This window comes from Trachypithecus francoisi, unplaced genomic scaffold (assembly GCF_009764315.1).
Source record: "Trachypithecus francoisi isolate TF-2019V2 unplaced genomic scaffold, Tfra_2.0 Lachesis_group13, whole genome shotgun sequence".
NCBI classification, from domain to species: Eukaryota; Metazoa; Chordata; class Mammalia; order Primates; family Cercopithecidae; genus Trachypithecus; species Trachypithecus francoisi.
Genome location: NW_022681458.1, coordinates 86775679 through 86803299, shown reverse-complemented (window position 1 = coordinate 86803299; position 27621 = coordinate 86775679). Strand labels below are relative to the sequence as shown.

Sequence of the window (27621 nt, the reverse complement as noted above, 5' to 3'; positions counted from 1 at the left end):
ACTCTTGACAAAGGGCTAATATCCAGAATCTACAAAGAACTCAACAAAAATACAAGAAAAAACAACAACCCCATCAAAAAGTGGGGAAAGGATATGAACAGACATTTCTCAAAAGAAGACATCCATACAGCCAACAGACACATGAAAAAATGCTCATCATCACTCGCCATCAGAGAAATGCAAATCAAAACCACAATGAGATACCATCTCACACCAGTTAGAATGGCAATCATAAGAAGTCAGGAAACAACAGGGTTGGAGAGGATGTGGAGAAATAGGAACACTTTTACACTGTTGGTGGGATTGTAAACTAGTTCAACCATTATGGAAAACAGTATGGCGATTCCTCAAGGATCTAGAACTAGATGTATATGACCCAGCCATCCCACTACTGGGTATATACCCAAAGGATTATAAATTACTCTACTACAAGACACATGCACACGTATGTTTATTGCGGCACTATTCACAATAGCAAAGACTTGGAATCAACCCAAATGTCCATCTGTGACAGACTGGATTAAGAAAATGTGGCACATATACACCATGGAAACTATGCAGCCATCAAAAAGGATGAGTTTGCGTCCTTTGTAGGGACATGGATGCAGCTGGAAACCATCATTCTTAGCAAACTATCACAAGAACAGAAAACCAAACACCGCATGTTCTCACTCATAGGTGGGAACTGAACAATGAGATCACTTGGACTCGGGAAGGGGAACATCACACACTGGGGCCTATCATGGGGAGGGGGGAGGAGGGAGGGATTGCATTGGGGAGTATACATGATATAAACGTCATGCACATGTACCCTAGAACTTAAAGTATAATAAAAATTAATTAATTAATTAATTAATTAAAAACACACACACACAAAAAAAGAAATAAGTAGGAATGGAGTAGATGGGGTATGTGTGAGAACAAGACTTCCCTGATTATATCACATTCTATAGTTTTGATTTGTTAAATAAAATCTTTAATATTTTTATTGATAATATCTGTAGAGGATAGCATCCAACTGATGCAAGGCAACATGATTGTGATGCAGCGAAGAAGGGGGAAGTAACATGACATTTCCCTGAATCCCCACAGAAAACAAAGACCACCATAGTTACGACCAATTTACCTGTGTATAGATTATCGTCCCCTGTGACAAAGTTTCACACACTGAAAAGGCACATTGGAAATAAGCTTGAGTCATTGTAGTACTCTCAAAAACAAGATGCTAGACACACACTTTATGATAGATAGCGTTAACGTCTAGGTTAAACAGAAGCTTTCCCCTGGCAGTGGAACATCCTTTCCTTTTCTCATTCATTTTCTTTGGGGGACTCCTTTTTCTGAATCAATTACACTTTATTATTCCTATTAAGCAATCTGAAAGGACTGGTGTCGCCTGCAGTGTAATAAACCTTTTCATTGAAAACTTTTAAAACTTTTCCTTCTTCCTTCAAAATGCTTAAATGCTTGCTAATGTCAATAGTTTTTTTTTTTTTTTTTTTTTTTTTTGAGACAGAGTGTCCTCTGTGGCCCAGGCTGGAGTCCAGTGGCTCCACCTCTGCTCACTGCAACCTCTGCCTCCCGGGTGCAAGCAATTCTCCTGCCTCAGCCTCCTGAGTAGCTGGGATTACAGGCATGTGCCACCAAGTCCGGTGGTGGAGACGGAGTTTCAGGATGATTTTTAGTGGAGACGGAGTTTCAGGATGTTGGTCAGGCTGGTCTTGAACTCCTGACCTCGTGATTCACCCACCTCAGCCTCCCAAAGTGAAGTTGTTCTTGATTCTTTGGGGCCCTACAGTATCCATTGAATGAAACATAGTCATACTGGCTGTGTCTTCAATAAAATCATCTGACTCTGAAGGCCTGGGCAGATGAAATTGCTGTTCAGAGGAGATATACAGGGAAATGGTCTTGGTAGACTCACTAAAAGGACATGAACCAACCTCTGTGTAGCTTGTGACTGGAGCTGTCACCATTATTTTCATCTCTTTCTCCTTTTGCCTTGAATGTAGCTGTTCAGTTTTGTAAAGCCTATCTGGATGGCTGAACCCCTGTTCATAGACTCAACAGAAGTGCTGACTCACTTAACTGTTCATAATGTCAAAGCCCATGACTTCAGAGCTGGGGGTTTGCCTCCTCTGGGGCCTTCCAGCCCAGTGTCCATAGCTTGAACCACCATGAAGGGTTGACATCTGGGCCCACCTGCCACCAGGCTAATCAAGCTGTGCCGCCAGTTTTGATTTTTGATGCATATAAATGTTCTACATGTTCAAAATATGAAATTATGCCCAAAATAAAAACGTAGAATACAAACGGAAACAAATGAGCCTGAAAGTGTTCTTGCTGGATATTTTTGTATTAAACCCTAAATAAACAGAAGAATCTAGTATATGTGACATCCTTCAGGACAACCGGCCTGGCCTATTTAAAGGATTCAAAGTCACAAAGGACAGAGTGAGTCTGCTGAGGGAAAGAGGAGCATTCTAAGGATACTACAGAGACAAAACAATTATAGTGTGTGAACCTTTATTGGATCCTATATGAAAATGGGAAAAATCATCTTTATAAAACATTTTGGAAAAATGGGGAAATTTGATATTTAGCATGGACTACATACTGTGTAGTATTACATAAGCAGTATTGATTTCTTAGATAGGATGATGGATCCGTGTTTGTTGGAAGATGTTCCTGGTTTTGCCAGATGCATACGAAGTTTTTAGAGGTGAGGTGTCACCATGGTTGAAATATACTTTCAGATGATTTGACAAAAAAGAAATATGTGTCTATCCATAAAGAGAGATAGAGGAAACTTGGAAATTTTTAGCAGTAAATCTAGTTGTGGGATACACTGGTGTTAATTGTACTCCTCTTTTAACTTTTATATAGGTTTGAAAATTTTTCAAATAAGAAGAGATTTTAAAGTCAATGTATTCACTTTTCTAATCTTCCTTCTGATGAACACTCTCCATCAGGTTAGGCACTTTGTAGGATTCATTTTTCTCTGGTATTTTACTCATTTTTTCTATAGTTATTGGCCTACTTATATATTATATTTCTCTGATCAATTTTGCTGATTTTTATTCTTAGGAGATCATCCATGTCATCCATATTTTCAAATTATTTAGCACTCTACATATTAAAGAGTACATATATAGAGTATTGTTTAAGTTATGGACTTCTCACCCAAATATGTTTCCACTTTCTTTCATATTTAATTCATTTGATTTTTAATTTCTCATATGGAAGCATATAGGATAAGTATAGAAACAGTCACAAGCAATATAGGCCAATATATTCAGCCCTTAGAGCCAGTTAACTTGCTAAATGCTCACTAGATTTGAAGGCAACAGTAGCAGCTAGCTAGGGAAAAGTGCTGGTCATGGATAAATATGGGATTGATACTAGGGAAAGTGTGGTCCTTTATCATTAATCATTAAATATGCTCATGTATACATATGATTTTAACCTCTTTTGCTCCTACATGCCTTCCTCTGTCTTATTTTTGAAAGGACAGGGTACAGTCACAGCCACACAAGTTGGTACCAGGCCAGTGATACCGCTGGGATGCCTGGCAGATGCAAAGGGCAGACTCACAGTGGGGCAAGATTTCCTCAAATGCAAGACATTCTCCTATGTATGGGATGGCATTTGGAAGATTATTTTCTAATTGTGTTTCTTCACTCTAAGTGCCTTCTCCATAATGTCAATACTGAAGGCTTGCTATCTGAGTTACAAAGAGTTACAAAGAAATTAAAGAAAATATTTCATACTTCCTAGTCTTAAAATATTAAAATCTAAAATCTGGAAATAATGTAAGAACAGAAATCCAAATACTGCATGTTCTCACTTGCAAGTGGGAGCTAAACTTTGAGAATTTATGAACACAAAGGGGGAAAGACAGACACTGGGGTCTACTTGAGGGTGGAGTGTGGGAGGGGGGAGAAAAGATAACTATTGGGTACTGAGCTTAATTCCTGGGTTATAAAATATGTACAACCAATCCCCACGATATGAGCTCACCTCTGTAACAAACCTTCACATGTACCCCTAAACCTAAAATAAAAGTTAATAAATAAATAAATACATACATACATACATTAAAAAACCTGGGAAAATACTAACTAATATATACTTTGAGGACAGCTTATGCCTCTGAAAAATGATATAAAATATTTCACCCCAAAAATACTCACTTAAAAGTTTAATAATCTAAATATGATTCCCAAAAATCATATCAATATTTTTGGAGAGTTTGGAAAGCTGAATTGTTATAAGAAGCAGATGTTTCTTCTATGTTTTCCCTCTTTTTTAATTTTAATAGAAGAGGATGATAATTTAATGAGGTCTAAAAGTAAAACTGAGAAACTAAAATATCATCCTGGGGTATGTGGGAAAGTGCGTGGGCTTTCTGAGTTCAAATCCTAGCTCTACACATGGTATTGGGATAGTCATGTTTCCCCAGCTGTAGGTTAGGGTGAGCAAATATCTATCAAAATAAAAAGAAATAATAAAAATAAGTTGAAAGCTGAAAACAATGTTGAATAAACACAAAACAAATTAGTGCTAGATAAAATATAACAAACTTATTTAAAATTTACCTCTTAGGGAAAAAAAAAGGAAAATACCAGAAGATAGGAATAAAAGGGAAATGGAAGCCATAGCAACAATGCTAAGTCTGATTCTGCAATAGCTCTTGAGTAGTAAAATGGGACTATCAAAGTCAGTTAAGACTAAGAGTTCATATTATATTGCCCAGGCATGCAAATATTTTGAAGCCTTAGGACTAAAAATTGCATAAAATTAGAAGTGGCACATCTTAATTACTGAGATACTTCAAAGGACTGGATTACTAGTAAAAGAAGAGCTTGGGGGACAGGGTTGGGGGGAGAATATGTTGTCCTACTGAGGAAAAATGAAGAAGTTTGTTTCTGCCTCAGCTGTAAATGAAAAAAGAAAAGAAAGAAAAAAGTCTTCTCTGAGAAATTGAAAACACAGACTGTGCCTCTCCTAGGTTTAGGATCTAACTATATACTCTTAGCATAGTATGGTAAAATTCAAGTTGACTAGTTAAAATAAAAAGTTAGTAAGACAAAATCTAGGAACATAAATTGATACAAAGTACTGACTAATGCTAGTTAGCCTTCAGCAGAGCAGATACAGGATCATAAAGGTGAATGATTGTATTAATCAAATAAGGAACATGCAAAAAGACATGGAAGAGTAGGTATGAGGGTGTTTAAAAGAAGAAAAATCAGGGCTTAAGTTGAAGAAAATGGGAAGTGAAACTATTTGATGCTGATAAATAGGTAGTGGTAAGACACAAAAGCACTGGAAATCACAATGATGTCAAAACACGCGTAGTGAGAGAGAGATCTGAAATAACCTTTCAGGTCTTCATAAACCCCGTCTCTACTAAAAAATACAAAAAACTAGCCGGGCGTGGTGGCAGGTGCCTGTAGTCCCAGCTACTCGGGAGGCTGAGGCAGGAGAATGGCGTAAACCTGGGAGGCGGAACTTGCAGTGAGCTGAGATCCGGCCACTGCACTCCAGCCTGGACGACAGAGCGAGACTCCGTCTCAAAAAAAAAAAAAAAGAAAAAGAAATTAACATGCTACATTTAGTACTTTAAAATTTAAGATTGCTTTGATGGAGTAAGCTCGGTAAGAATTTCTAAACAGGAGAGAATTCTTGAACAGAAAAATTAATAAAGGTTATTACTGTTAAAGAAGTTAATATTAGAGTCAGGGTGGCAACCACCCTCTCCCAGAATTCTGGCTGATAGAATGTACACGGGCTGATAGGGACTAAAGTATCAGCTTATTAATAATAGTGCAATGTCCTTCAAATGCACAACTCTGTAACAAAGCTAAACATAATAATGTTGCTGGTATATGAAACCAAGTTGATGGCCTTCAAGTACCTGCTCCAGTCTAATCTTAGTGACCCGCCTGTTGAGAGTGTTAAGTCCACAAAGCAGATTCTGCCTTGCCCACCTTGGTTTAACTACCAAAGTGAGTCATGAGCAAAACAGGAGGTAGAAGAAAGAATGACAATCTTCTGACCTGGTTGGTACTTATCACATAGGAAGAAGAAGTAAAGAAGAGCCCAATTCCTTTCATGCCAGTTTTTGAGGCAGATAAAAATGAGAAGGAAGGGAAGACATGAGGGAGGGGAAGGAAGGTTTGAAGGAACAAAAGAGAGAGAAGAAAACTGGTAGACAGAGAAAGAAATCCATATCCCATTTTTGAGGCTAAATAAAAGCATCAAAACAAAAAAGAAAGAGATTCCAGGTCAAGATGGCCAACTAGAAGCAGCTAGTATGCATGACTTTCATCACAGAGAGGAACAAAATGGGCAAATAAATACGGCACCTTCAACTGAAACATCTAGCTCCTCACACTGGGACTGATCAAGGAAACAGCAGAAACAGCTCAATCCATGGAGAATGTAGAAAAGCAGGGCAGGACAATGGCCCACCCAGGAGTGGGAGTGTAACACAAAGCCAAGGGAACTTCTCCCCACCCAGGGAAGTAGTGAGTGAATGTGTGATTCTGGGAAACCACATTTCTCCCACAGATCTTTGCAACCTTCAAGTCAGATGATTCCCTTGTGAACACACTCCACCAGGACCTTTGGTCTGACACACAGAACTGCATGGAGTCTCAGCAGAGCAGCTGCTTAGGCACGCACAGAGACATGGGAGCTTTATGTGCTATGGCTCCATTCTCCACAGCAAAGTGACTGCCACTCAGGCAAGGCAGGAGTTGGACCTCCATCCATACCCCTGGAAAGAGGTCTGAATCCAGAAGGCCTAGGAGTGACAGTCTGCAGGTCCCACTTCCATGGTACCTCACAGGATTAGACCCACTGGTTTAGAATTCCAGCCAGCCACCGGCAACAATTGGGACAGACGGGGTTCCCAGTAGGAGAGAGCGGCCACCATCTTTGCTATTGGGGTGATTCAGCTGTTCCAACCTGTGGACTTTGGAGAGTCCAAACTGATTCAGGATGGAAAGGACCCTGCAGCACAGCACAGCTGCTCTGCCAAAATGTGACCAGACTGCTTCTTTAAGTGGGTCCCAGATCCATTCTTCTTCACTGGGCAGAATCTCCCAACTGGGGCCTCCAGCCACTCCTGTTGATGTTCTCTTTTGAAAACTTCCTGGGACAGAGCTTCCAGAGGGAAGGACAAGCTGCCATCTTTGCTGTTTCCACGATTTAGCCATTCCAGCCTCCAAGCTTTGGAGCACCCAAGTCAACCGAGGGCAGAAGAAGTACTCCATCACAGCATAGTTGCTCTACAAAAGCATGGCTATACAGCATCTTTAAGTGAATCTCCATCCTGTTGCTCCAGACTGAGTGAGACCTCCCAACAAGGGTCCCCAGCCACCTCCTACAAGTGTATTCAGGCTGGCAACACGTTCATATCCCCCTGGGATGAAGCTCCCAGAGGAAGGGACAGGCTGCCATTTTCACTGTTTCACAGCCTTTGCTGGAGATACCCCCAACTACTGGAAAATCTGAGGTGACTAGGATCTGTAGTGGAGCCCCAGCAAACCACAGCAGCCCTATAGAAAAGTGTCCAGACTGTTAAAAGAAAAAACAAATCTAAAGGTAAACAACCTCAAAGATTGAAGGTATATAAACCCACAAAGGTGAGAAAGAAATGGCAGATGAAGGCTGAAAACTCAAAAAGCCAGAGTGCCCTCTTTCCTTCAATGACTGCATCACCTCTCCAGCAAGGGATCAGAACTGGGCTGGGCTGAGGCTGAGATGGCTAAAATGACAGAATTATAATTCAGAATGTGGATAGAAATGAATTTCACTGAGCTAAAGTAGCACATTGTAACCCAATACATGGAAGCTAAAAACCATGATAAAACATTGTAGGAGCTGACAGACAAAATATCCAGTACAGGGAATAATGTAATCAATCTGATAAAGCTGAGAAACACACTAGAAAAATTTCATAATGCAATCACAGGGATTAATAGCAGAATAGGCCAAGTGGAGAAAAGAATCTCAGAGCTTAAAGACTGTCCTTCTGAAATAAGACAGGCAGGCAAGAATAGAGAAAAAAGAAGGAAAATAAATGAACAAAACCTCATTTGAAGGTCTGTAAGAACTTGCCTTATCAATCTCAGTACTCCTGTGTTGGGTGCATATATATATTTAGGATAGTTAGCTCTTCTTGTTGAATTGAACCCTTTACCATTATGTAATGCCCTTCTTTGTCTTTTTTGATCTTTGTCGGTCTAAAGTCTATTTTGTCAGAAACTAGGATTGCAACCTCTGCTTTTTTCTGCTATCCATTTAATTGATAAGTTTTCCTCAATCTCTTTATTTTGAGCCTACGTCTGTCATTGCATGCGAGAGGGATCTCTTGAAGACAGCATACCAATGGATCTTGGTTCCTTATCCAGCTTGCTATTCTGTGTCTTTTAATTTGGACAGTTAGCCATTTATTTTTAAGTTTAGTATTGTTATATGTCATTGTGATGCTAGCTGACTATTTTGCATCCTGTCATCATGATGCTAACTGATTATTTTGCATACTTGTTTATGCAGTTGCTTCATGGTGCCATTGGTTTGTGTATTTCAGTGTGTTTTTATAGTGGCTGGTAATGATTTTTCCTTCGCACATTTAGTGCTTCCTTCAGGAGCTCTTGTAAGGCAGGCATGGTGGTAACAAATTCCCTCAGCATTTGCTTGTCTGAAAAGGATATTATTTCCCCTTCATTTATAAAGCTTAGTTTGGCTGGATATGAAATTTTGGGTTGGAAATTCTTTTATTTAAGAATGTTGAATATTGGCCCCCAATTTCTTCTGACTTGTAGGTTTTCTGCTGAAAGGTCTGCTGTTAGTCTGTTGGGCTTCTCCTTTTAGGTGACCTGGTCTTTCTCTCTGGCTGCCCTTAACATTTTTTCATTCACTTTGACCTTGAAGAATGTGATGATTCTGTGTCTTAGAGATGACCTTCTCATAGAGCATCTTTCTGGGGTTCTCTGGATTTCCTGAATTTGAATGTTGGCCTGTCTAGCTAGATTGGGGAAGTTCTCATGGATGGTATCCATGAGATCTCTTTCAGGTATAACAGTCTGTCATAGATTCGGTCTCTTTAAATAATCCACCCGAAACACCAAAACTCTAAATATGCCAAATAAAAGACAGAGATTGTCAGTATGTATCAAAAAAAAAAAAAAAATCCAACTATATGTTGTCTACAAGAAACTCACAATAAATATAAAGACATATATAGATTAAAAGTAAAGGGATGGAGAAATATATGCCATGCTAACAAAAATCAAAAGAAAGGAGTATTGGCTATGTTAATTTCAAGTAGAGCAGACATCGGAGCAATGAAAGTTATCAGGGATAAAGACAGGCATAACATAATGAAATATCAGTTAATTATCCAAAGAAACACAGCAGTTCTTAATGAGCGTATGCCTAAAAACAGAATGTCAAAATACATGAGGCAAAAATTAATAGAGCTGCAAGAAGAAATAGATTAATCCACTATTGCTCAGAGACTTCACTACCTATCTATCAGAAATGGGCAGGTTCAGTAAGAAGAAAGTAAGACATAGTTGAACACAACAGCAATCAACTAGATGCAATTGACATCTATAGACTATTTCATCCAAAAACAGATTAAACACTAATCTCACCTTACATGGAACATCCACCAAGAGAGACCACATTCCAGTTTATAAAACACAAGTTGGCCAGGCACAGTGGCTCACGCCTGTAATCCTAGCACTTTGGGAGGCCGAGGTGGGCAGATCACGAGGTCAGGGGTTCAAGACCAGCCTGGCCAATATGGTGAAACCCTGTCTCTACTAAAAATACAAAATTTATCCAGCATGGTGGCGCACGCCTGTAGTACTAGCTACTCAGGAGGCTGAGGCAGAAGAATTGCTTGAACCTAGAAGGTGAAGTTGCAGTGGGCCGAGATCATGCCACCATACTCCAGCCTGGGCGACAGAGTAAGAATCTGTCAAAAAAAAAAAAAAAAACGCCACTCATTCAGTATGAATGATAGCTGAAAAATCTCAAAGTACTTGAATGCTAAGCAACACACTTCTTAATAACACATGATCAAAGAAGAAATCTGAAAAGAAATTTTAAAACATTACTCACTAAATATATATGCAATTTATTAAAATATGTGGGATATAGCAAAGGCAGTGTTTACAAGGAAATTTATAGCCTTGAATGTGCAAAGTAGAAAGGAAGAAAAATCTAAAGTCAACAAGCTAAGCTTCTACCTCAAAAAAACTAGAAAGGAAAAGAGCAAATAAAATCCAAAGTAAATATAAAAAAGAAATAATAAAAATTAGAGCAAAAATATGTATAATTGATAACAGGAAGCCAGGAAGTCTTAGCCAGAGCAATTAAAAGAAAGAAATAAAAGACATCAAAAATAGGAAAAAAAGAAGTCAAACTGTCTCTCTTCACTGATAGTAGGATTCTATACCTAGAAAACCCTGAAGATTCCACAAAAAGGCTCCTGAGCTAATGAACGACTTCAGTAAAGCTTTGGGAAATAAAGTCAATGTATAAAAATCAATAGCACTTCTGGGCTGGGCATGGTGGCTCACACCTGTGATCCCAGCACTTTGGGAGGCCAAGGCAGGTGGATCATGAGGTCAGGATATCAACGCCATCCTGGCTAACATGGTGAAACCCCATCTCCACTAAAAAACACAAAAAAATTAGCCAGACTTGCTGGCAGGTGCCTGTAGTCCCAGCTACTCGGGAGGCTGAGGCAGGAGAATAGCATGAACCTTGGAGGCAGAGCTTGAGTGAGCTGAGATTGCACCACTACACTCCAGCCTGGGTGACAGAGCAATACTGTCTCAAAAAAAAAACAAAAACAAACCTCAATAGCACTTCCGTGTAGCAGTATCATTCAAGTTCAGAGCCAAATGAAGGATGCAATTCCATTTATAATAGACAGACAGACAGACAGGCAGACACACACACACACACACACATCTAGGAATACATCTAATCAAGGAATTGAAAGATCTCTACAAGCAGAGCTACAGAACACTCCTGAAAAAAATCGTGGATGACTCGAACATATGGAAAAACATTCCATGCTCATGGATTGTAAGAATCAATATTGTTAAAATAGCCATCCTGCCCAAAGTAATGTACAGACTCAACATTATTCCTATCAAACTACCAAGGTCATTTTTCACAGAACTAGGAAAAACATATTATAAAATTCATAGGGGACCAAAAAAGAGCTCAAAGAACCAAAGCAATCCTAAGCAAAAAGAACAAAGCTGGAGGCATCACATTACTCAACTTCAAACTATGCTATAAGGCGCCAGTAACCAAAACAGCATGATACTGGTTTGAAAAAAGCCCAGACACATAGACCAATGAAACAGGATAGAAAGCCCAGAAATAAAGCTGCACATCTACAGCAATTTGAACTTTGGCAAAGTCAACAAAAGTAAGCAATAGACAACTCCTTATTCAAAAAATGGTGCTGAAAAAAAAACAAAGCTGTAGGCAAAATGTCACTTGACGTCATACTACACTACAGGGCTATAGTAACCAAAACAGCATGGTACTGGTACAAAAGAAAAACAGACACATAGACCAATGCAACAGAATAGAGAGCCCAGAAATAAGTCTGCATACCTACAACCATCTGATCTTTGACAAACCTGACAAAAATATGCAATAGGGAAGGACTCTTTATTCAATAAATAATGCTTGGATAACTTGTTAGCCATATGCAGAAGATTGGGGTAATTTATAGATTCAATGCCATCCCCATCAAGCTACCAATGACTTTCTTCACAGAATTGGAAAAAAACTGCTTTAAAGTTCATATGGAACCAAAAAAGAGCCCACATTGCTAAGACAATCCTAAATCAAAAGAACAAAGCTGGAGGCATCACGCTACCTGACTTCAAACTGTACTACAAGGCTACAGTAACCAAAACAGCATGGTACTGGAACCAAAACAGAGATATAGACCAATGGAACAGAACAGAGTCCTCAGAAATAATACCATACATCTACAGCCACCTGATCTTTGAGAAACCTGACAAAAACAAGAAATGGGGAAAGGATTCCCTATTTAATAAATGGTCCTGGGAAAATTGGCTAGTCATAAGTAGAAAGCTGAAACTGGATCCTTTCCTTACTCCTTTTATGAAAATTAATTCAAGGTGGATTAGAGACTTAAATGTTAGACCTAAAACCATAGAAACCCTAGAAGAAAACTTAGGTAATACCATTCAGGACATAGGCATGGGCAAGGACTTCATGTCTAAAACACCAAAAGCAACAGCAACAAAAGCCAAAATTGACAAATGGGATCTAATTAAACTAAAGAGCTTCTGCACAGCAAAAGAAACTACCATCAGAGTGAACAGGCAACCTACAGAATGGGAGAAAATTTTTGCAATCTACTCATCTGACAAAGGGCTAATATCCAGAACCTATAAAGAACTCAATCAAATTTACAAGAAAAAAACCAAACAACCCCATCAAAAAGTGGGCAAAGGATATGAACAGACATTTCTCAAAAGAAGACATGCATACAGCCAACAGACACATGAAAAAATGCTCATCATCACTGGCCATCAGAGAACTGCAAATCAAAACCACAATGAGATACCATCTCACACCAGTTAGAATGGCAATCATTCAAAAGTCAGGAAACAACAGGTGCTGGAGAGGATGTGGAGCAATAGGAACACTTTTACACTGTTGTTGGGATTGTAAACTAGTTCAACCATTGTGGAAAACAGTATGGTGATTCCTCAAGGATCTAGAACTAGAAATAGCATATGACCCAGCCATCCCATTACTGGGTATATACCCATAGGTTTATAAATCATGCTGCTATAAAGACACATGCACACGTATGTTTATTGCGGCACTATTCACAATAGCAAAGACTTGGAATCAACCCAAATGTCCATCAGTGACAGACTGGATTAAGAAAATGTGGCACATATACACCATGGAATACTACACAGCCAGAAAAAAAGGATGAGTTTGTGTCCTTTGTAGGGACACGGATGCAGCTGGAAACCACCATTCTCAGCAAACTATGGCAAGAACAGAAAACCTAACACCGCATGTTCTCACTCATAGGTGGGAACTGAACAAAGAGATCGCTTGGACACGGGAAGGGGAATATCACACATCGGGGCCTATTATGGGGAGGGGGGAGGGGAGAGGATGGCATTGGGAGTTATACCTGTTGTAAATGATGAGTTGATGGGTGCTGACGAGTTGATGGATGCAGCACACCAACATGGCACTAGTACACATATGTAACAAACCTGCACGTTGTGCACATGTACCCTAAAACTTAAAGTATAATAAAATAAATAAATAAATAAATAAATAAAGTGGACTCTTCCCTCATACCATATACAAAAATCAACTCCACATGAATTAAAAACTTAAATGTAAAACCCAAAACAATAAAAACCCTGGAAGACAACCTAGGCATCACCATCCTGGACATAGGAACTGGCAAAAATTTCATGGTAGGAAGCCAAAATCCGTCACAACTAAAACAAAATTTGACAAGTGGGATATAATTAAATTAAAGACTTTCTGCACAGGAAAAACAATAATCAAGTAAACAGACAACCTACAATATAGGAGAAAATATCTGTAAGCTATGCATCTGACAAAGGTCTAATATCCAGCTTCTATAAGAAACTTAAACAAATCTGCAAGAAAAGCAAACAAACCCATTAAAAGTGGACAAAAGACAAGAACAGACACTTTTCTTTTGTTTTTCATTTGATTTTTTCTAAAATTTTATTTTATTTGAAGTTTTCTGGGATATATGTGCAGGACATGCAGGTTTGTTACATAGGTAAATGTGTGCCATGGTGGTTTGCTGCACCTATCAACCCATCACCTAGGTTTTTAAGACCCACATTCATTAACTATCTGTCCTGAAGTTTGTCATCCCCCCACCTCCTGACAGGCTCCAGTGTGTGTTGTTCCCCATTCCCCCTGTGTCCATGTGTTCTCATTGTTCAGCTCCTACTTATGAGTGAGAACATGTGGTGTTTGGTTTTCTGTTCCTGTATTAGTTTGCCAAGGAAAATGGCTTCCAGCTACATCCATGTCCCTGCAAAGGATATGAACTCATTCCTTTCTACAGCTGTATAGTATTCCATGGTGTATATATACCACATTTTCTTTATCCAGTCTATCATTGATGGGCATCTGAGTTGATTCCATGTCTTTGCAATTGTGAATAGTGCTACAATAAATATACATATGCACATATCTTTATAATAGAATGATTTGTATTCCTTTAGGTATATACTCAGTAATGGAATTGCTAGGTCAAATGATAGTTCGGGTTCTAGATACTTGAGGAATCTCCACACTGTCTTCCACAATGGCTGAAATAATTTACACTCCCACCAACAATGTAAAAGCATTCCTATGTCTTCCCAGCCTCGCCACCATCTGTTATTCTTGACTTTCTAATAATTGCCATTATGACTGGTGTGAGATGGTATCTCATTGTGTTTCCGATTTGCTGTTCTCTAATGATCAGTGATATTGATATTTGTAGGTTGCATAAATGTCTTCTTTTGAGATGTGTCTGTTTACGTCCTTTGCCCACTTTTTGATGGTGTGTTTTTTTTTTCTTGTAAAATTAAGTTCCTTGTAGATTCTAGATATTAGTTTTTTATCAGATGGATAGCTTGCAGAAATTTTCTCCCATTCCATTGGTTGTCTGTTCACTCTGATGATAGTTTCTTTTGCTGTGTAGAAGCTCTTTAGGTTAATTATATCCTGTTTGTCAATTTTTGCTTTTGTTGCATTTGCTTTTGATATTTTTGTCATAAAATCTCTGCCCATGCCTTTCTCCTGAATGATATTGCCTTGATTTTCTTCTAGGGTTTTTACAGTTTTAGGTTTTATATTTAAGTCTTTAATCCGTCTTGAGTTAATTGTTATATAAGGTGTAAGGAAGGGGTCCAGTTTCAATTTTCTGCATATGGCTAGCCAGTTTACCCCGCACCATTTATTAAATAGAGAATCTTTACCCAACTGCTTGTTTTCATCAGGTTTGTTGAAGATCAGATGGCTGAAGATGAGTGGTCTTGTTTCTGAGATCTCTATTCTGTTCCATTGGTCTATCAAACAGACACTTTTCAAAAGAAGACATAATTGCAGCCAACAAGCTTATGAAACAAACTCAATATCACTGATCATTAGAGAAATGCAAATCAAAACCACAATGAGATACCATCTCACACCAGTCAGAATGGCTTTTTATTTTTTTTAAACTTTTACATTAAGTTCAGCGGTACATGTACAGGATTTGCAGGTTTGTTACATGGGTAAACTTGTGTCATGAGGTGTGTTATACAGATTATTTCATCACCCAGGTATTAAACTTAGTATCCATTAATTATTTTTCCTTATTCTCTCCCTCCTCCCAACCTCCATCCTCTGTTAGGCCCTAGTGTGTATTGTTCCTTCTGTATATCAATATTTTCTCATCATTTAGCTCCCACTTTGTATACAAGAGCATGAGATATTTGGTTTTCTGCCCTTGCATTAGTTTGCTAAAGATAATGGCCTCCAGCCCCATACAAGTTCCTGCAAAGGATACGATCTCGTTCTTTTTTATGGCTGCATAGTGTTCCATGGTGTATATATACCATATTGTCTTTATCCAGTCTATCATTGTTGGGTATTTGGGTTGATACTATGTCTTTGCTATTGTGAATAGTGCTGTAGTGAACAAATGTGTGTGTGTTTCTTTATGACAGAATAATTTATATTCTTTTGGATATATACCCAGGAATGGGATTGCTGGATCGAATGGTATTTCTGTCTTTAGGTTTTGGAGGAATCTCCATACTGTCTTTCACAATGATTGAACTAATTTACACTCCCACCAACAGTGTATAAGTGCTCCTCTTTCTCCACAATCTCACCAGCATCTATTACTTGTTTACTTTTTAACAGCCAGAATGGTTATACAACAGTAGACTGGATAAAGAAAATGTGGTACATATACACCATGGAATACTATGCAGCCATGAAAAAGAACAAGATCATATCCTTTGCAGGAACATGGATGGAGCTGGAGGCCATTATCTTTAGTAAACTAATGCAGGAACAGAAAATGAAATACTGCATCTTCTTACTTATAAGTGGGAGCTAAATGATGAGAACACATGACCACATAGAGGGAAACAACAGATACTGAGGCTTACATGAGGGTGGAAGGTGGAATGAGGAAGAGGATCAGGAAAAATAATGGTAAGACTGGATAAAGAAAATGTGGTACATATGCACCATAGAATACTATGCAGCCATAAAAAGAAATGAGATCATGTCCTTTGCAGGGACATGGATGGAGCTGGAAACCACTATCCTCAACAAACTAACACAGGAACAGAGAAGCAAACACCGCATGTTCTCACTCATAAGTGGTAGTTGAACAATGAGAACATATGGATGCAGGGAGGGGAACAATAAACACCAGAACCTGTCAGTAGGGGAGGGGAGGGAGAGCATCAGGACAAACAGCTAATGCATGTGGGGCTTAAAACCTACGTGAAGGGTTGATAGGTGCAGCAAACCACCATGGCACACATACACCTATGTAGTAAACCTGCACGTTCTGCACATGTATCCCAGAACCTAAAGTAAAAATAAAATAACATAACAAAAAGAAAAAAAATTCATAAAGAAAATGTGGCCATTTGTTTATATACCATGGAATACTATGATGTCATTAAAGAGAATAACAATCATGTTCTTTGCAGTAACATTGATGTAGGTGGAGGCCGTTACCACAAACAAATTAATACAGGAACAGAAAACCAAATATCACATGTTCTCATTTATAAGCAAAAGCCAAACATTGGGTACTCATGGACATAGAGATGGCCACAATAGACACTGGAGACTGCCATAAAGGGGAGGGAGAAAGGAGGGCTAGTGTTGAAAAGCTAACTATTGGGTACTATGCTCAGTATCTGAGTGATGGAATCAATTGTACTCTGAACCTCAATATCTCATATATAGCCAGGTAACAAACCTGCATATGTACCCTCTGAATCTAAAACGCTGAAATTATTTAAAAACAGAAAATCAATAGAGAAAATCAACAAAACCAAAAGCTATCCTTTTTGAAAAAGTCAATAAAATTCATAAGTTTCTAGCCAGGCTATATAAGAAAGAAGACACAACAAATAAACTAATATCATAAATGAAAGATGGAATATCAGTACATTTCCCATGGACATTAAAAGGATAATAATGAAATGTTATGAATTTAACTTTGTAGTTGACTCTATGACAATGATTTGATAACCTAGATGAGATGGTTCAATTCCTTGAAAGACACAATCTTCTAAAACTCACATAAGAAGAACCAGACAATCTGACTAGGACTATATGTATTAAGGAAATTTAATCAATGATTAATAACCTTCTAAAACAAAAAAATACCAGATGGGTTTACTGGTGAACTCTACCTAATATTTATTTTTTTATATTATACCAATTGTCTGTAATTTCTTTTAGAAGATAAAAGTAGAGGAAGTACTTCCTAACTCATTGTATGATGCAAATATTACTTACTCTAATGCTCAAACTAGACAAAAGCATCACAAGAAAAGAAAACTACAGATCAAAGTTTCTCAAGAACGTAGATGCGATAATCCTCTATAAAATATTAGGAAACTAAATTTAATAGTGAACTATTAGGTTGCTGCAAAGGTAATTGCGATTTTCACCATTATTGTTTGTTTGTTTGTTTGTTTGTTTTTGAGATGAAGTCTCGCTGTTGTCGCCCAAGCTGGAGTGCAATGGCGTGATCTCGGTTCACTGCAACCTCCACCTCCCGGGTTCCAGCATTTCTCCTGCCTCAGCCTCCCAAGTAGCTGAGATTGCAGGTGCCCACCACCATGCCTGGCTAATTTTTGTATTTTCAGTAGAGAAGGGATTTCACCATATTGGCCAGGTTGATCTCAAACTCCTGACCGCAGGTGATTCACCCACCTCAACATCCCAAAGTGCTGGGATTACTAGCATGAACTACTGCGCCCAGCCCACCATTATTGTTAAATGGCAAAAATTGCAATTACTTTTGCACCAATCTAATAGAAGAGTTATGTACCATGACCAAATAGGATTCATACGAGGTATGCAAGGCTAGTTCAACATTCAAAAATCAATTAATGTAATCTACCACCACAACAAACTAAGGAAAAAAAAACACGTGATCATATAAATAGATACAAAAAAGCATTTGGCAAAATTCAACACCTTTTCATGATTAAAAAATATATATTAAACTAGGATAGAGGGGTACTTCCTCAAGTTAGTAGGGAATTTCTAAGAAAACCTACAGCTAACATCATGCTTAATGGTTTGAAACTAGGAGCTTTTCCACTAACATCAAGAACAAAGCAAGAACGTCCCCTCTTATGATTGCTTTTGAATATCATACTGAATTCCTGTTAAATACAGTAAGACAAGAAAAGGAAGTAAAAGGCATACAGATTGGGAAGGAAGAAATCAAAGTGTCTTTGTTCGCAGAGAACATGTCCATCTATATAGAAAATCTGAAAGAGTAAACAAAAAACCTTTTGGAACTAATAAGCGGTTATAGCAGGGCTGCTATAGCAAGGTTGCAGGATGAAAGGTTAATAAGCAAGAATTAATCACTTTCCTATATATAAGCAATGAGCAAGTGGAATTTGAAACGAAAAACCTACTACCATTTACATTACCACACCTCAAAATGAAATACTTAGATATAATTAACAAAACATGTCTAATATCTATATGAGGAAAACTATAAAACTTTTACAAAGGTATCAAAGAACTCAGTAAATGGAGAGATATTCCATATTCATGAATAGGAAGGCTTAATATTATCAACATGTCATTTCTGCACAACTCGCTATATAGATTCATTGCAATCCTAAAATCCCACAAAGTTACTTTGTGGATATCAACAAATTGGTTACAGTGTTTATATGGTCCAACAAAAGACTCAGAATAGCCAATTCAATATTGAGGGAGAATAGTGAAATCAGAGGACTGACATTACCCAACCTCAAGACTTACTTTAAAAATAGAGTAATTAAGACAGTGTGGTATGGGTGAAAGAATAGAGAAATCAATCAACAGAACAGAATACAGAACCCAGAAATAGACCTAGATATAAACAAAGTCAACTGATCTTTGACAAAGGAACAAAGGCAGTAAAACGGAGCAAAGACAGTTTTTCAGCAATAGTGTGGAAAAACCAACATCCACATGCAAAAAAGAAAAAGAAAAAGAATCTACACACAGACCTTGGACCCTTTACAAAAAATAATTGTAAGTGAACATAGACTCATAGACCTAAATATAAAATGCAAAAAATATAAAACCATAGAAGACAATATTTTTAAAGTCCTAAATTACCTTGTGTAATTTTTTTGTATTTTTAATGAACCTGACATTACAAACATAGGCAAATTACTTTTTCGATACAACACCAAAGGCATGATCCATGAAAGAAAGAATTGGTAAACTAGATTTCACTAAAATTAAAACTCCTACTCTGTGAAAGGCAATGTTAACAGAATGAGAAAACAAGCCACAGAGTAGGAAAAAACATTTGCAAAAGAAGCATCTAATAACAGAATATTATTCAAGACATACAAAGAACTCTTAAAACTCAACAATAAGAAAATGAACAATCCAATTATAAAATGGGCCAAAGACCTTAACAGACTTCTCACCAAAGAAGATACACAGATGCCAATTAAGCTTATGAAAAGATGTTCAACATCGTATGTCATTAGGGATTTGCAAATTAGAACAATGAGATACCACTACACAACTACTAGAATGGTGAAACTTCAGAACACTGGCAACGCTAAATGTTGGGTAGGACACAGAGAACAGGAATTCCCATTCTTTACTAGTATATATGCAAAATGGTACAGCCATGCTAAACAAAGACAGTTTTGGCAGTTTCCTGCAAATCTAAACATATCCTTATCACACAATCCAGCAATCTCATTCCTTGTTATTACCCAAAGGAGTTGAAAACTTATGCCTACATGAAAACCCACCCACAATGTTTATAGAAACTTTAATTGTACTTGTCAAAACCTGGAAGTCACCAAGATGTCCTTCAGTAGTTGAGTAGATAAATAAACTGAGATTTATCCAGACAGGAATATTATTCAGTACTAAAAAATAAATGCATTATCAAGCCATGAAAAACATAGAGGAAACTTAAATGCATGTTACTAAGTGAAAGAAACCAATACTGAAAAGGCTACATTTCATATGTTCCAACTATATCACATTCTGGGAAAGACAAAATTATGAAAACAGTATAAAAATATTAGTGATTAGTAACAGTAAAAAGATTAGGGAGAAAGAGATAAATAGGCTGAGCACAGAGGATTTTTATGACAGCAAAACTCTTCTGTATGATATTACAATGATGAATACATGTCATTATACATTTGCCAAATTCCCTGAATGAACAACACCAAGAATAAACCCTAATATAAACTACAGACTTTGGGTAATAATGATGTGTCAATATAAGTTAATTAATTGTGTATGCCACCCTATTGAGGAATGCTGATAGTGGGGTAGGTTGTACATGTATGGCAACAAGGAGTATGTGGGAACTCTGTATTTTCTACTCAAATTTACTATGAACCTAAAACTGCTCTAGAAATAAAGTTGTTTATTATTATTATATTATTATTATTATTATTTTGAGATGGAGTCTTTCTTTGCTGTCCAGCCTGGAGTGCAGTGGCATAATCTTGGCTCACTCTAACCTCTGCCTCCCGGGTTCAATAAATTCTCCTGCCTCAGCCTCTCCAGTAGCTGAGATTACAGGTGTCCACCACCATCCCCTAATTTTTTTTTTTTTTTAAATATTTTTAGTAGAGACGGGATTTCACCATGTTGGCCAGGCTGGTTTCAAACTTCTGACCTCAAGTGATCTGCCCGCCTCAGCCTCCCAAAGTGCTGAGATTATAGGCATGAGCCACTGTGCCTGGCCTAGTTTATTAATTTTTAAAGAATGCTTGCCCATTCGTACTAAGTCTCCATCTCAGTCTGCTACCTGGCATTTCTTGCACTTCTACAGATTTGTCTTTCAACTGTCTGACCCATTTTTGTGTTCCCTATGCAGGCTATCACTTTTCATGAGCACTTGCTTACCTCTTCCATCTATTACCATGTTCTACCCTTCTCTTCCAAACCTGGTACATAGCTTAATGAACTATGATATGTAGTGGTGGAGAGAGTTTGTATGGGCTTTGATTTAGAGTCAGACAAAACACGTTTCACATCCTAGTTCTACTTTGCCACTAGAAATATAATAATATATAAACTACTTAGATATTCTGCACTTTAGTATCCTTTTCTATTCAATATGCTTAACAATACTTGCATCATAGATTTGTTGTATAGAATAAATGAGATAACATATGCAAATATTAAAACATCAAACTGTGTCTGGCATGTAGTAAGCACTCGATAATGCTAATTCACTTTTTAACAAAATTTGACTATCATTTTCGAAACATTGACAATTACTGTCACCATGTCTGAAAATCTCTCAATGCTGGTCATGCCAGTTACTTGCTTTTTGGACAAAAACAAAAAACAAAAAACATATTTCTTACATTTCCACGGCAAGCTACATTTCCCAGGCCACAGTGTCCGCTGGCTGACAGATAAGTCCAGCCATCAGGAGGCATTGACAATAGATAGGAAGGCGGAAGGAAAGGAGAGGCCAGAGTATAGCTTATCTTCTCTCTCTTCCTCAGGCAGCCTCTTCTAGCAGCAGCATCCGCACTGGACAGGTTTTCGCTCCCTGGGCCCAGCTTCCCTGGAGATCCTCTGCCATTTATCTACTTGCAATCAAGCAGGCCTAACTCTGGGGCTCTGGTAACACCACATACACCTTTGGTTCTCCAGCCCCATATATGGTGGTGTTTTCTCTTGTAACAAAGGTCTTCACTTCCTCACCAATTTGTTTTTTGCTTTTTAGCTCTCCCAACTCTTTTTTTTTTTTTTTTTTTTTGAGACGGAGTCTCGCTCTGCCCCCCAGGCTGGAGTGCAGTGGCCAGGTTTCAGCTCACTACAAGCTCCGCCTCCTGGTTTACGCCATTCTCCTGCCTCAGCCTCCCAAGCAGCTGGGACTACAGGCGCCCGCCACGTCACCCGGCTAGTTTTTTGTATTTTTTAGTAGAGACGGGGTTTCACCATGTTAGCCAGGATGGTCTCGATCTCCTGACCTCGTGATCCGCCCGTCTCGGCCTCCCAAAGTGCTGGGATTACAGGCTTGAGCCACCGCGCCCGGCCTAGCTCTCCCAACTCTTGTAACTAACTCCCAGTACTAATTCCCTCTATTTCAGTACATGCCATGTGCTGTGTTTTCCTGAAGAAGCCAAGTCAGAGTTATCCAAATTAACAATGAACTTCTTATATATTGACCCAAGGTGCATGTGATTATTTATAAGACACAGCCTTTTAATCAAGCTTTATTCCTATAAATCAAATGCCTATGTTTGCAAAGCTCATATTGTTAGCAAAGACTAGAAAGAATTAAAGCAGTTTATAAGGCTTAGGGGCATTGCTGAGAAGCATGAGGTAATTCCTCTCTTTAACATAAATGAGTCTATTAGTCATGCATATCATCTCTTCTATGGGCAGCCAAAGACAACCAGATTTTCAGGCTGCCATAATGAAGTACCCAATACTGAGTCACTTAAACAGCAGATATTTATTGTTCCACAGTTCTAAAAGCTAGAAATCTGGGATTAAGATCTCATCAGGGTTAGTTCCTTCTGAGGGCTGTGAAACCATCAGTTCCATGCCTCTGGTAATTCACTGGGGATTTTAGTGTTTCGTGACCTGTAGAAGCATCACGTAATCTCTGCCTTTGCCTTCACATGACATTCTCCCTGTGTTTCTGTGTCCAAACTTTTCCTTTCTACAAGTATACCAGTGATGTTGGATTGGGGCCCATCTTACTCCAGTATGACCTCATCTCATCTAATTGTATCTGCAATGACCCTATTTCTAAATAAGATCACTTTCTGAGGTACTAGTGGTTAGGACTTCAGTGCAATAATTTGTGAAGATGCAATTCAATCCACAACACAGGCCAAGGTGCTCATCAGGATAATTTAATCTTTTAAAGGTTGCTGCAAAATCTGGATGCCTCTTTGAACATAATCTTTATTTTACTAAAACAGAAAATCTGCAAGTGTCTATTTTTTTCTAGAGCATTTAGAAGAGAAAAGGGAGAAAATTCAAATGTAATCAATTATTTCCTTCATTCGCAAGCCTAGGTACTAAGTGATTTGTGAAGATATTAGTTATGTTTCAAACTTATATATGGTATTGAATGATATAAATGTATATAATTTATGATGGCTCTTCCAATTAGTCTGGTTCCTTAAAAAGTCAGGTCACCCAGAGACATTTGGGAGGCATATTAATTAGAATCAAATAAGACAGACTAGCATTATATGCCATCACTATAAAAGGCACAGTAGAATCAGAAAGGGGTGATTTTCTATAATCAATTACAGGAAGGGGAGACACTATATTGAAGGAAGGGAGGAGGAAAATAGGACAGAAACAAACTGAAATTGGTGCCCTGTAATCCAAGAAAGAAGCAGACCAAGATATTATTGCTTAAGACAGCCTAGAAAGTAGGAAAGAGATTAAATGTTAACACAAATATTTAGCTTAAAGACAAATAGGAATAACCTCAAATATACACCTCAAAAGCAAAGTTGCTATAACAAAGTGTTTCTAACTTGTGTTTCTATTTTGATTAAATCAAGAGGAGCATGGGCATTATATATGGGAAGGGGAAAGTAGGTTGTCTACCACCCTCTCAAGGCTAAGCTCTTATTTATGGTATAGGTGCTTGGGAGAAATTATGTTATGGAGAAGACTGAGCAGAAAAAATACGAATTTCTTAAGTTTTAAGAAAATTTGACTCAAAAGTCTTTGAATTTTAAAGAGATATGGAAAGCTAGAAATAACTTCACTTTTGATGGCTCACAATTACTTTAGCTTTAAAAGAGTGAAAGGCTTGAATTCACCTTTGGGCTACTAACTTTCTTTGAGATTTAAAACCATTGTAGTGAGTTTTTCTAATCATGAACGTGCAAAGCAAGTTCCTCTTCTGAGATTAAGAAGTTTACTATGCTTTCTATGGTCATATGAGATAGTGACTTTTTTGTGGTAAACAGTGCATTTCTAGGTCCATGTATCCTTTCAAGAAATATTTGAAATAATGATTTACATGGCAATGCCTCTGGAGATTATTGTTTATTGAGGGTGTGTGTGCATGTCTGTGTGTCTGTGTTTGTGTGTGTGTGTGTGTGTGTGTTCTTGTAGAAGCAACTAACATCTGGAGATTGGAATTGAGACCCTGAAGATTACAAGATCTCATATTCTCCTCAAGCAAGAGCACAACCTATAAACAGTAGATCTGAACGTAATAATGCTTAAGTTAACCTTAAGTTTGTGTCTGTGGTCTAATGAATTTGTATGCCAAACAGGATAACTCAGATCTTGGGCAATAAACTATGTCATTCTATGCACCCTAATGTGAGTGCACTGTTGGAGACTAAAGACAAAGATGACTTACTATGGAGAGGGCATGGGTAGTGAATGGATAATCCTAAAATGGAAATGATTTGGGAATGGAAACTGAAGACTGATCTTAGACTGGGGATAAGAAAGAGTTCTCTGACTTTACATCTGTGCAGAAGGCTGACAATTCTCAATGTACAGATTTCCTGAAGTCTTCCCAGAATGGTGGGAAAGAATGCTGGCATTTATGATGGACATAGAGTTTAAGGAACCTTACCTAGCAACGAAATCTAGCTTGAAGTTTCCCTGTATTGGGTACCCATGAGGATAATATTCTGTTATCCTCAAGTCTTAAAGAACAATTTATTAAATGTTACAATCTAATCTGTGCTTTGAGGAATTAGGAGCATGTCCATGCTTAGGACAGAGTAGTATGGAGGACAGTACTGTATTCTTCTACTTAAGATTGAATATTGACAACAGCATCTTTCCAAGGGAGATCAATTTTTGAGTGGGCAGCAAAGCAAGCTAGAGATCTGATTGTGTGGTTACCAGAGTAAAATCAGGCATAAAATCAGGCAAAGACAGAACATTATTGGAGACTAATGGAGGAAAACTTAAAATAAATAAATATATAAAACTAAGGGAAAATGGAGGATCTAATTTAAAACAACGCTAGTCTTCCAAATATTCTGGAAGGAAAGGACATCTAAGGAGAGTGGGAGTTTTGGAATCAAGTTTCCATTATTACTCATATGAGAGTTACTAAGCGAACAAAAGATTATTTTCAGTTATGCACACTTAGAAGTTTCTATGCTTTGTGTCCTGACTTCTATACAATATTAAGTGATTCAGCTTTGGTAAATAAACTAATGTATGCTGTTCTTGTAAAAGCATTGTTTTTAAAAGTAAAGGCAACAGTATATTCATCTTTCCTTTGCACTTGAGATGAAGATCCCTGAATAACAATTTTAAAAATCTTATTTCAGTTAATAATTTCCTTTTCCTCTCTTCCCAACCCTCCTCACTCCCACACTTAAAACTTTTAACCAGTTCTGGAAAAAGGTAGAAAATGCTAAGTTCCACCTCCTCTCCCTGCCCATCCTTTGATAAGCCTGTTAATGAGTAGTGAAATAACCAAGAGGTGAGGAGAAAAAGAAAAAAGAAGAGCGGTTAAGGGGCCTGAATAATCAGCACACTAATTAATCTCATCTGACTAATCCTTGATTCATAAAGGAACATGGAAAATGTCCCCAAATATTAACATCGCTCTGACTAGATAGGCTATTGACATTCTCACAAGGCAAAGGAGTGGGGGGCAGGGGGTAAAACACCTTTCCTGTAATTATCAAGTAAAAATGTTCAGGGAGTGTATTTCAGGTATGAAGGGGAGAAATAGTCTAAAGTTCTCTCGGCCATCTTCTGGTGGTAACATAAATAGAAATAAATTGGACCTTGTAAAGTTGATGAAAATAACGAATAATGTATGTTTTTATATATTCAAAAAATATGGAAAGGGTAGATTGAGGGTCATGTAGCCCATCCTTCTGTCTCCTAACAGAATAACACTTGCATTTTCAGCCTCACAATTGGCAACTTTACCAGAAAAAGTAGCTATTTTGCTTAGTAAATACAGGTGGGTCCCACATTTTTCCCAATAAATATGTTCTGTGAAATATGCACAAATCAGATATTTTTAAAAATATACTCTATGAGATTCCTATCTCAAGACATCATGTAGTGGTTTTTGTTTGTAAATGTCATTTTAGGATTAAATAATTACTTTATGATTTTTTTTAATTAAAGCATGTCTGTAGTCTAAAAGATAAGTTAATGTAATATATTTGTTCTACCCATGCCTCCCTAAAGAACAGAAATGCTAATTAGAAATTGTATGGACTGATAAATTTGTGGTATTTACTAATAATATAGTTTACCCCCCTGGACAGAGAATTTCAATCTTCCTCAAGCACTAGTACATCCTATGCTTTACTGAAAGGAATGTTTTCTTTGACTTAAGTGCTCCTCCTTGTCTAAGGTCACAAGTAATTAGTGGCAGGGCCAGGTTGAGAACTTGCCCTTTGTTCTTTGTTTAATGTTCTTTCAACTGTACTACATTGTTTGTCTTCAACACTGCCCTGTTTCGAGCCTGTTTTCTGAGTACTCCCTGGATCAAATATTGTCCTCAACTTGTCCATAGCTTCTTGTTCTACCTTCTACACTGGTTCTCTACGTTTTCCCAACTTGTTATTGCCGACAATACAGCTTCACAATGCCCGTCTCCTAAAGGTAACCTTCAAGAGAATCAGTTTAAGGTTGTTCTAAAAAGAATACCAGTAACCAACTCTAATTTCTTTTTTCTTGAGGAAACAATTATAATGCCCTTTAAGACCAATCAGTCCAGTTCTTTAGGGGAGACAACACAGTCATTGGTCCCCAAGGTCAGCAACCCCAGGAAGGAAAAATTTGTCCTTGAAAACTCAAAGTTAACTCAAAAAAATTGAGAGAATCAAAAATACCAAAAAGAATTTTCTTCATTATTACACTTTTTTGGGTTTGTTTTTCATTTTCCTAGACAAAGTGAAGAAATTCAGATGAAATGATGTGCACCAACTAAGATTCGACCTGACTAATTTATGTACTATAGGAAAAGACCATGTTCAAATGAGTTAAACACCTTCTATGGCTAACTCTGCTCCTCTCATAGGTGGGAGAGGGGGTAAAGAAAGAGAGAGGGGGAGAAGGTGGGGGGAGGAGGAAGGAACGAAGGAAACAACAGAAGGAAGGGAGAAAGGCTGATAGCTTATACTGAAGAGATCTCAGAATTCATGGTGATTTTATTATTAAAAAGTGGGGGTTATATATAGCCTTTATGATCCTCATTATTAGGTTTTCACTACATTTTGATTTTTGTATGTCCTTAAATGTGTGAAAGAATACAAAATATTCAGATAGCAGGATATGTTATGAGTACCTGGTCCAGGATAA

General features: G+C 37.8%; 1 pseudogene; it reads right to left on the bottom strand.

The window, feature by feature from the left end:
* Positions 1 to 1310: 1310 nt before the first annotated feature.
* The window catches only part of LOC117094210, a 36272-nt pseudogene continuing 9961 nt past the window's right edge, over positions 1311 to 27621 (bottom strand).